We start from the raw sequence: 11555 nt of genomic DNA, 5'->3' as shown, positions 1-11555 counted from the left end.
GCGAATGCGCTGTTTTTTTTTTGGTTCTCATATTAAAATCGACCACACCATTCTTTTTACTCTGGTTTAGAATGACTGGCTTTGTTTTTGTTGTAGCAGTGACTAAAGTCTAGCAAAAGGTTTTGTTTTAAAGAACATGTGCTGCATTGAAAAAGAAACTAAACCGAGGCTATTAAAATGAAGTAAACAAATTATTGAGTGTGGAGAAACAAATGTATTGATGTGATGTTTGGAGAACCTAAAAAAACCTAATAAAATCAGCTTCAGAGAAAATCAACTTACCTCAAAACACCTAAAAAAATTTTGCGACTTCGCTTTGTATATTAACATATTCCATCTACTAACAGCTTTTTCCAATCTCCAAGAATTAACAGAGGTCAAAAAAAAAGAAATTAATTTGGCCTTTTTCCAAACAACCAAACTGCAAAAATGAATTTAAAATTAAATTTTATTTTAACATAAACTTCAGGATAAAAGTTACATTATGTTAAAAGAGTTCAGCTTCTTAGAATAAATTGACTCAACGAGGTCAGAATTTTTTTCTACTCGTGTTTCAAGGTTACAGTTGTATCAGTCAGTGAACAACAGTGGCAGTAACTAAAATATCTCAAGATTGCTTCAAAATTTGAAACATCGGTCAATGTTAAACAAGATACCTGTTTCTGATCAAGTGTGAAAAATATCGACAACGTTTTGTCGCGGTTATTCACGTTAACCACCACCAATTTAAACACTAGGACTCCTGTCCACAACTAAAGTTTCTTGTTTCAACAAAAAATAGGCTGGGTAATGTACGTTTGCACATAATCTTCCGAACCCGCTCCTGCACATTTTTGATTTAATTGTCTTACAAATGAAGAGATTAAAAGAGATGCACAAATAGATGTATATCCATTTGTTTATATCTAATGTTGCAAACTTAAACTACTAAATAAATATATAATGTCATGCTTGCCATTATTAAGACTATGAGACAAACCAAACGACAAAATAAACAAAAAAAGGTTAATAGCAGAAACTCAATGTTTAATTTTGAAGAAATATAATAATGAAGTCAAAATAACATCAGATAAAATCAAAGCCTCACAAATTTTTTGTCCGTAACTAAAAAAAGATAGTACTTGAATGGGACTATTTTGCCAGTCGACAGAAGGGAGAAAACAGGGACGAAGTTCAAAAATCCGTCGAACCTCTATAAACCAAATAATTTCAAAAATCATAAAAACCTTTAAAAGCTTTTAACTCAAAAAGATCTAGATCGATTTGCCTAAAATTCCTAAAATGTCTCCAGTAGTCTGTTTTAGGTCAGACTAAGTTATAGGCCAGGATTTCAAAATAGTTCCAGATAGAGAAAAACACAAAAATTTACGATTTACGGAAACAAAAGTAAATTGAGCTTTTGAAAACATCAGTCATTAAAAACATCTTCCGTAAACAAATATTAATGAGACCATTAAAAACATCTCATTTTCAATTAATTTATATTTTTTTCAGTTAATATAGAAATTCAAAAATGTTTATGTTCACCCAGGTTTAACTTAAAAATCACTGGGACTTTTTATTAGCTCAAATTTTTAAGGCACAAGAGAAAGAAAAACAAAAATTGATCTATAAAAAACCTTTTAAAGAGAGCGATTTTTGTCTAGGATATAACACAAAAGTTGTTACATAAAAAAAAAACAGAAGAATTGAGGTATAAACCACAAAATATTAGGTGGGATCTCTCATCGTAGATATTAAATTGCAAGTCGACAAAGGAAGGGCAAAGAGGGAAAGGTCTAAAAACGGGCAAAAAGGTTAAAGTTTAAAAACTTTCTGAAAATTTTGAAAAAAAGAGAATCAAAATAGACAAAGCCAATAGCACTCTACAGGCCATATTGAATAACTTCATTAAACTTTTAAATGGAATCTATTGAGGCCATTGATGTCATTGATCAGGAAAAATCTTAAGACTAAATAAAGAAAAACATTTACAGGCAGAAATCAGACGTCAAAGTAATTAAAAATAGGGAAAGCATTGAAAAAATTGAAAATTTTCTACTGTTGTTTCAACACAAATAGAATGTCTCGGTTTTGCGGTAATAAGACTTCGAAAAAATTTTTAAAAAAGTATGAACTACTGTAAAAAATAACTAAAATTTACAGACAACTGGTAGCATCAGAGCCGTTAAAACAATGCGTTTTCAACGAAGGCAAAAAACACGATAACTTACCGATAACTTATACGTTGAAAGGAAACCAATGAGGTCTTTTGTTATTGAAACTAAGTCTTTAGGTCTTGCGGCTACAAAAGGACAACAAAAACCGGCAAAAATCAAAACTTCAATACAAAGTTGCAAGACGAAAATGTGGAAGTCATTAAAACCATAAGCAATTCGCTGATAACTTTCTATTTGTTCAAAACAGGGTTTTTTAAACGCCAAAAACAGCGTTACATTTTGTTGTAACGATACAGGACTTCAAAAAATAACCAGAATTGTGAATCAAAATCCAAAAATCACACTATTTTTGTTATAAAAATCCTTGTGTCACAGTAAAAAAGTCAATAGTTAGACGATCAAAAAAGACTTATTTTGCCATTCACACAAAAATATGTAACTTTTTCTGATGGTACTGACCTAAAAACCCACAGAAATGAGTTTAAAGGCAGGTAACTTAAAGTATTTTTTTCTAAAATAAATCTCAAAGTCTTAACAACCATTATGTGTCCAAACAAAGCATTAGGCAGGTTAAATTATTTATCTGTAGGAACACAATTGCATTCTTAATTAACGAGACTAAGCGATAGGACTAAAAATGTAGGCAAAAGATAAATGCAGGCAACCGACAAAAATTCATTAAAAATCACCAAAACAGTTTCGAGGTCATGAACAACCATGAGCGCTGAGTCTCTTAAAAAAGTAAATTTTCATGGGGCTTCATTTCATCACAATTTGGGTTTGCTTTTTTAAATAAATCCTGGATACGAAAAGTGACATCTCTGAAGAACAGGATAAAAACCAAAAAAAATGGAAAAGGAAATGAAAAAATGTCTCCATTAGAATTCGAATCTTTTAGATTGTAGACTTGCCGATGAGACGAAATAGAGCCGTTACATTGCCTTTTCACTGCTTGCTTTTTAGAAACAGGAAAAAAATTTTTCCTCATTTTATATTAGAAAACAGTTTCGAATCAACATTTTAATACAAAGTTTGGTTAAAAACCGACCAAAATCACCCACAAGTATCAAGTATTCACAAAAATTTTAACTCTTCATAACTCCTCGAAAAAAATCAGAACATTTTTTTCCAGGCTTGACGAGCTTTCTAATGATACCACTCGCGATTCTCTAGGATGAATAGATTGGTACAGAAAAATTTTTTTTGCATGAAGCGATTGTTTGGATGTTCTTATGTTGCAAACGTGGAAAACTATTTGTTAAAAAAGTTCAATGCAATACAAAACTTTTAAGATAGCTAAAAACTGTATTGAATGTCACCCTATGTCAATTTTCTCTAATTTTGTTTTTGCTATCAATTTTGACTTCTTTGACTGATTTTTCCAACAACTGCCCAAAGTTTGTGTTTTTTACATTTTCTATTTTGTTGGTGACTTTGTATATTTGATAGTTAAAAGCGAGAAATATAGCTTCAATACTTGACCTCAATATAATAACTTAATAAAAAACCGAATTAAAAATTGGAAAGTAAACAAATATTGTGATGTGTTGAAAATTTTGACATGTAATAAAAATATCAATTAGAATAGGAAATAATGAGTTACCTTTCAGGCGATAAAATACGTTTTTTTCTCGAAAAAGAAACTCGAGCTGAAAGTGAACAACGGCATATTGACTACCCAATTTTGACTGGAGAGCTAGAAGATTTTTTTGTAAATTAAGGCATCGACTTGGTTATCATGTGAAAAATTAATTTAGAATCACTCAACGTTAGCTGCCGAAGAAATTGACTTTGCGATTACAGTAATTCAAAAGTTACACCATTCAATAAAAAATGTAATATTTTAACTTTTGAAGGATTGACAATTAAAAGAGGCGGAAAGCTTTAGCAATATATTTTGATGTTGACTTTTGGAAAATGATATTCACTTTTTTGCCCAATTTCAACCCAATTTTTTCAACCCAAAAATTTATCCAACATATTCCAGAAAAAAGTAAGCCCGCACGTCTTCGCTCTTCGCTTTCACAGTTAAATACTCTACCTGTTCTTGGATGTTCACACAAAGTCATAGGCTAGAAGATTTTTGTTCACAGACATGGAGTTCTAGACCATGCAAGCCAAAATAATTTCATGCCCAACATAATTTGAACAGATTGTGTGAGACCGGACAGACTCAAGGACAGACCTGGGAACCTGACCAAATAGACCCAAGATGAGACGACACTGGGCCAGACTCAAATATCTAGAATCACTTTCGAAAATTTTTTATATTTTGCTCTTTAATTTCTTTAATGTGAGCTTGATGTATTTTTGATTTTATGTTAATGAATATTAACCGTCCATTTCAGAATTACGTGATTTTTTGGGAAATCATTTCTTTTGCTTATTTAACAATCTTGCGTGTTGTTGAAGGTAAACTGAGAAAAGAATAGAAGGGCCTGAGCTAACAGACTGAGCTCGGCCATGGGCAGATGGAGGACGTGACCGAATACTTGTCCAGCCGATGAACCCGGGTCACTCTGGGGACCCCTGTCCACCGCTCAATGTCATCTGGCTCACCATCCCGGGTGTGGATAAAACCATGGTCTATGTTGTATCAGAGTCTTGGACAGCCATAATCTACTAACCGGATTTAGAAAGAAAATGATTTTGAAAATCGGCGTGTCGGCAGAGGATTGTGATTTAACATTCGTAATAGTGGGAAAAGTTAAAAAAAGCTAAATTTATGTAACCTTTGGCTGCCCTGTAAAAATATAGGAACATTGGATTTCTTGAGGAAGTCGATATGTAATTTAAATACAAAGCCTCTCTGAATGAATTTGATCACAGAAAAAGTTCATTTGCGCGTCAAAAAGTAACAAGAGCCTTAGTTACTCCATTTAATACGACGCAAGCTCATGTGCGCTTTTCAGTACAACTCTTCAATAATGCGAATCAACAGTAAAGAAAAAGATGGCGCCAATTTTCTAAAACAGGCCATTTAGGGCTATAAAGTAATTGCTTCAAAAGTAGTCTTTTGATTTTCAATTAGGTCTGAATATCCATGATTTGTTTGCTAAATGAATTCGATTGGTATTTTGTGCATCTCGCTAAAATCCCACAAATTTATCTCAACCAATTTTAATCAAAACTTGACTTCTACTTAGAAGCCATATTTAAAAACTAAATTTCAGTTCCAATTTGTGGGGCTTTCTGAAAGGGCTTGCTTGAAATGTGCGTTTTGCAAAACGAAAGAGGTTCATATAAAAAATTGTGCACGAGTTGTAGATGTTTTATTTTGTCAAGAATTATGAAAAAACGCGCTATTAATGCAAAATTTTTCATCGGATAAAACTTACGTGCTTATTTGCTTAATATGCAGAATTCTCAAAGAAAATTCTACAAAAACATTTTTGTATATACAAAATATATTTTATGCATCTATAATTATATTCATACACTATGGTACTGAAAAGCTACGTACAGCATGATTTCTGCTTTTAAAGCATGAATTGTGCTTCATAAGCATGATTTGTGCTAAAGCGTGAAAAAAGGTGTGAAATTTAGAAGTTTTAATATAAATTTCATTCTCACTTTCTCCGCTTTAACAGAAAAGATGGTTAAACTGCTTTGTTCTTTCAACATTTTCCAAGTTTTTACGCTACGAGATGTCGGATTTTCATGGTACAAAAGCAACTCAACTTGAAATCAAGATTCAGTGCACATTATGTAAACAAACGATACTTGAAAAATAACAGTTTCTTGACCCATAAATTGAACGGATGACCCCCTAAATTGTCACAGAAATTGGGAAAAAGTAAGTTATCGATGTTTTGAAAGACGCCAAAACCCCCACTGGAGCGCCTTAGAGTAGCTCAGAACGCTTTATTTGATACGATACAATTTCCAGCGGCAGAGTTAGACAAATTCTCCAAAAATGGCATTTTTCCTAGGAATGCTGAAAAAAGTCAGTTTGAAGAAGAAAAGCAATTGTTTGCGTTAAAAATGTTGCCTTACTATGCTAAAAACGACTTTCTCCTTCTGGCAGAATGTTGTTTTTAATGATGAGACAAGGGTGCTTATCTCCAGCGACGGAATTGTTAGAGATTTTCGAAGAAATTGAACAAGAATTCTTGAAAAAAAATCACCAAAAAATTTGAAATTGGACAAACGATCACTAATGATTTTGGGTGCAATACAATCAGATAGACGGAAGTTGCTTTTTAAGGTGGCCGGACAAGCTAATCGCTGTCGGTTATTTGGAAATTTTGAAAAAAAATAGGGAGAAAAATTGCATTTTCTGGAAATTATATTTCAACAAGATAATCCTCCTGTGCATAAATCGAATATTGATGGCAAATTTCTGATAAAAACCAGCAGACGATAATGGAATGGCCAGCATACAGTCCAGATTTGAATCCTTTTTTTTTTGTCTCAAAGCTGTGTCGAGACTTTTCAAGAGTATATGATTCTTTCTATTGGATTGTGTTTAGTAAATTGTTCCGCAGAGGGCCTGCGGTCAGTGGCGTACTTTTTTTTCTCGTCTCGTGTTGGCTATAAAAGTTGCATCAAATATTAAAAATACTGCCTGTTTTGTTTATATATGGTTTTTTGTAGTATTCGCGAGTTATTTTTGTTTATTATTAGTTTGGATCATAAACTTCAAATCATATACACTATGGAATGAAAAAGCTACGTACAGCCTGGTTTCTGGTTTTAAAGCTTGATTTCTTCTTCATCAGCTCAATTTGCGCTATGCAGAAAAAAATCTGAAATTTAGAAAAGTTTAAAGAAATTTTGTTCTCATTTTCTCCGCTTAAACAGAAGAGATGGTTAAACTGTTTTAGTCTTACGCTTCGAGATTTCGTGGACATACAAAATACAAAAAGAACTCGACTTGAAAACAGGATCCAGTGCGCAGCATGCAAACAAACGTTACCTATAAAATATACATTTTCGAGGCCAAGCAATCGAGATGAAGAACCCAAAATTGCTCAATAAAATCCAAGTTTTTTAAACTATGTTTTGAGAGATCACAGAAAATCAGTGGAGCGCTTTAGATTCATAGAGCTTTGATTCATAAAGTTTTCTCTTGCTACGATACAAGTTCCAGAGGTAGAGTTAGAAGAATTCTCCAAAAAGTGGTTTTTTTATGAAATGCTGCAAATTTATTTTGTAGTTTGAAGATGAAAGGCAAGTTTTCTCGTTCAAAATGGTTTATCAGTATGCTAAAGACGCTATTTTCTTCCAGCAGAATGTTGTTTTTTCTGATGAAACTATAGTGCGCATCTCCAGCGACGGAATTGTTTGAGTTCTTCAAGGAAATGGAATGAAACCTCAAAAGAAAATTTTGAGGTTTATGGTGCAATACGTTAAGATGAACGCAAAATGCTTTTAGGTGTCCAAACAGGCTAAATGCTGTTGGTTGTTTGAAAATTTTGAATAATAACAAAGAAAAAAAGTGAATTCTCCAAATCTGAATCTTCTTGAAAATTTATAGCCGATTTCGAAGCAACGATTACGAAAACAGACAGTTTTTGAGAAAATTTGAGGAAAAATTTTAAATTTGGAATGAAATTGACGAAGAAGTCGTGAGAAACCTGTATTAAAACTTTATAAACCGTCTCCTGACGTTAATAATCTAAAGGTGTAGTGACGGGTTATTAGAGAACAAATTTGAACTCAAAATGTAATATTATTTGATTTTTGTATTGCTTTTTGAAAAATCTTCAGGTGTACGTAGTTTTTTTGGTACCATAGAGTACTTTGCGGATTTTTCAACTTAGTTATGATCAAACCAAGGGAATGTTTTTCTGGTCGGAATTGGCCACGAAATGATTTTTGAGGTGTGTTTTTGACTTAAGACGACTGATGAACAATTTACTGTTTACTACAATAATATATAGCCAATTTTTGTGTTTTTTTTCTGTACTAAAACAATGATGTCAGAAAATGTATTAATTGTGATGCGTTTGTCCCAGTTGAGGTGTCAATGGAAGTTTTTCTAAGAAATGCGCTGAAATTGCTAAAAACATAGAAGTAATGAGCTGATACTAATATTTTCAGCCTTTGTCAACTCATTTCTTACAAAATTTCAGCATGTTACCAATAAGATTGTGCCTTTAGAAACCCGCATCATTGACAATGGCAAAAATTGAAATAAACACACGTGATAGCTACAACAATTTGATTCTGTAGCTATGCAAAGATTTTATAAAACCCTTTCAATAGTTACTCAACTTCTCCAACCAACCACTGGGTTTCGACGCCACAACACATTTTTCAGCACATCTCTTCCACACTTTCAGCACTTCCGCAATCTCTACTTTCAGCACTTCCAGCACATCCCTTACATAAATTCAGCACATTTACAAAAATTAGCACATTATTCAGCACTTTAATATATTCAAGATAAAATGTCCGCACATCCCGGGCCGAGGATTTTCCCCAAAAATAACGGGGAAAAAGTGTAGAGTAAAAAAATTACACCCCTATTTCGCCGCTTAATTAACGGTGGATGAGTTTAATGAAAAGAGTGTAATTTTAAAAAATAAAGGTGGAAGGAGGTACTGAGGAGCGATCCTCCGTCCTTTGCTATTTCCAACAAGTTCCATTCGTTTTTTGCATTTACCATAGCGCCAACTTCTCCAATAATTCATGGTTTCATTTTGCTTATAATGGTAATTCTATAAGAGTGTAGTTTTTTATCAGTTCACCCTAACTTACCCTTTTTTGCAAAGAGTGTAAAAAGAGTGGAGAAAAAGTGTAAATACAGTGTAATTTTTTTAAGTTACACTCTTATACTCATTTCCCCACTAAATAGGAGTTGAATTTGCATTACACTCTTATCCCAACTAATTATTGAGACCGGATATTGAAAAGACGTTTTGGATGAATCTCTCTAAAGTGTCTGCCCTTGCAGTGAGTAACTTAATGAGCTTGATACAAGAGAATAAGACACCTTTACTTTTTCGTCCAAGACACATCAAGTGACAAATTCATTTCTCAATCTTTGACAATTGATTCCAGCGACGATAGCAGCCACTTTTCTATCTTTGTTTTCTCCTTTCCTGAATCCGTTCGAAGTTCTAGCATATATTGCGAACAAAGTTTAAGCTGCGATTTGTATGATGCGTATGGGTTGACTGTTAAAATGTGTACTTGCACCTTAAGTTTCCGAGCCAGGTTTAAGATCCTGCAATTTTAATTTATTCCAAATAAGAAAGACGTATCGGAGAATTCAGTTCTCTTGTGTTTAGCATTATAACCACCTCATCTCTGAACTCACAATGGTTGGGAGGGAGAGCTCACAAGCCCACGCGGCCCAATCAGTAACACTTATCAACGTCTGATTATTGGTGGCGAAGTGCAAACCAAAATTTGACCTGGATAATTTGTATCGACTTTAAACTCAAGCCTGTTTTTTTTCCATCTGATTTTTAAAGTTTTTTTGAACCAATACTAAAAAGGAAACTTGAATTCAAACTGCCCTAGCTATCTATGCTTCACATGGCGGAAATGCTAGGACACGTGAACGTTCTAAAGAATCTAACAAAATTGTTGCGCAAAATCTTAGTTGAGGCGCATTTCAATTTGACTGTTTGGATCCTTCCAAGCTGATTAACCATGTGTAGTTTTGTAGCAAAATCATCAAAGCCCCTTTCTTGTAAGAACTGTGATATAGTATGAATTAGTATGGATGGGGCTATCGATTTGGGAGTACTAAATCCTTTTAATTTTTTTTGAGATGCAACTAAACTTGAATTCAGATTCGACAAGAATGATTAAATTAAGATTAACAGAATGTGATCAGCAATTTGATCATAACTAAATTTTACAAATTGCGGCAAACCGAATGACTAGACAGCACGAACAGACAATATATTTCCGCAATACTGTATTTCCTCGAACTACGAATGCCCAGAAACATCAAAGACAGTTGGAGAGGCGGAAAGAATCTATGAAAGCGAATCTCACTAAAACTTTCATAAACATTTATAGTATTATTTAGAGTAACCAGAAAATATGTTATTAATTTCTTGATAAACTACTTCGTTGTTTATTTTTGTCGAGGAGGAAATGTGATATAGTATGAATTAGTATGGATGGGGCTATCGATTTGGGAGTACTAAATCCTTTTAATTTTAGTTATCTTTATCTAGTTCAATTTCATCAATTTTTAGTTCTTATTTATTCAATTCCTGATTGAAGATCAAATCTTCATCATTTCATGCTTGTTAAATTCGTTTACATATTTTCCTGAAATAATTGTCTGTTCATGCTATCTAATCATTTGGTTTGCCGCAATTTTTAAAATTTAGTTATGATGAAACTGCTGATCACATTCTGTTAATCTTAACTTAATCATTCTTGTCGAATCTGAATTCAAGTTTAGTTGCATCTTTTTTAATCCGAAATTCGCTCCGCGAAATACGCAATTTCGCAATGTTAGAATAAACCTCATTTCGCTAAGCCAAACACTAGTTGGGAAATTAAAGCCAACTTAGCGGCGCTAATAGCACTCATAATTAGAGCTCAGAAAAACGGATTTTCAAAATACAAAATTAACAGTGAAATCGCTCAACGAAATAGCCAACAACTTTGTAGTGACAAAACTCGTAAATTGGCACCGCAATTTCATTCTGAGTACAGTAACGAAATCTGTATGACATGGACTTAGATAGAAGTCCAAGTTTTCATGAAATCTAAATCAGAGTTTCAAAAATTGATTCATAGCTTGTTTGAAACTATTGGATTCTGCCACAGCCAAAATAAGTTTCGATAAAAGAAAATCAAAGAAAGAGCTGTACAAAAGCAAAACAGCTTAAAAAAATTGCGTCAAGTTTTCATTCCGGTGTAGAAAACACTAGCCCAATTGTTGAAAAAAATATAATGTTATAAGTGATTTTATCCTTTATCAAAAAGACTAAATTTTTTTGACAATTAAGGAACAATTTTTAAGCTGTATTTTCTAAGAGGCCAGGATGTTTGCTCCCTTCATTTATTGATGATCCTTAAGTCAACAAACAAAATCCAAGGTTGTCCTATTTTGAGGTTTCCGCATAAAAAATGACCTGAAACAGAACAGTTTTTTTTCAGCGAAAAAATTCTTCATCTGTGAATTTGGTCTTTGCGGCAGAAGGGAGCTCACACAACACCGCAATGCAATCAATTGCTATTATAAGTTTTTGATTATTGTTGTCAGAAACCCACGTACGAAATACCGCTTGACTTGGAAATATTGGATCAACTTGATAATCATACATAATTTTCATGGTTCTGTCTGATGAATCCTTTAAAAAGGAAAAACTGAATTGAAAATAATTAAGCGAAAAAATTGATAGGGAAATATAAGCAAAGATGAGCGCTTTTTAAAGTATTTGAGTTACTCAGGCAATCAATCTCTCCTGTGGCACA

General features: G+C 33.1%; 4 protein-coding genes across 5 annotated transcripts in view; 2 read left to right on the top strand and 2 right to left on the bottom strand.

Annotated features, from left to right (window-relative positions):
• LOC142342672 (failed axon connections homolog) overlaps nucleotides 1-11555 on the top strand; it is a 548023-nt gene that overhangs the window by 490054 nt on the left and 46414 nt on the right. The window lies entirely within an intron of this gene.
• Nucleotides 1-11555, top strand: part of LOC142342673 (failed axon connections homolog) — a 546280-nt gene that overhangs the window by 490054 nt on the left and 44671 nt on the right. The gene's annotated exons all lie outside the window — the stretch shown is intronic.
• Nucleotides 1-11555, bottom strand: part of LOC142342670 (cleavage stimulation factor subunit 1-like) — a 518885-nt gene that overhangs the window by 465661 nt on the left and 41669 nt on the right. The gene's annotated exons all lie outside the window — the stretch shown is intronic.
• The window catches only part of LOC142342671 (RNA-binding protein Musashi homolog 1-like), a 452119-nt gene that overhangs the window by 398895 nt on the left and 41669 nt on the right, over nucleotides 1-11555 (bottom strand). The gene's annotated exons all lie outside the window — the stretch shown is intronic.

The sequence above is a fragment of the Convolutriloba macropyga genome, chromosome 7 (assembly GCF_964194025.1).
Source record: "Convolutriloba macropyga chromosome 7, txConMacr16.3, whole genome shotgun sequence".
NCBI lineage: Eukaryota > Metazoa > Xenacoelomorpha > Acoela > Convolutidae > Convolutriloba > Convolutriloba macropyga.
The sequence above is the reverse complement of the archived record's forward strand: the minus strand, read 5'-3'. Positions and strand labels throughout refer to the sequence as shown.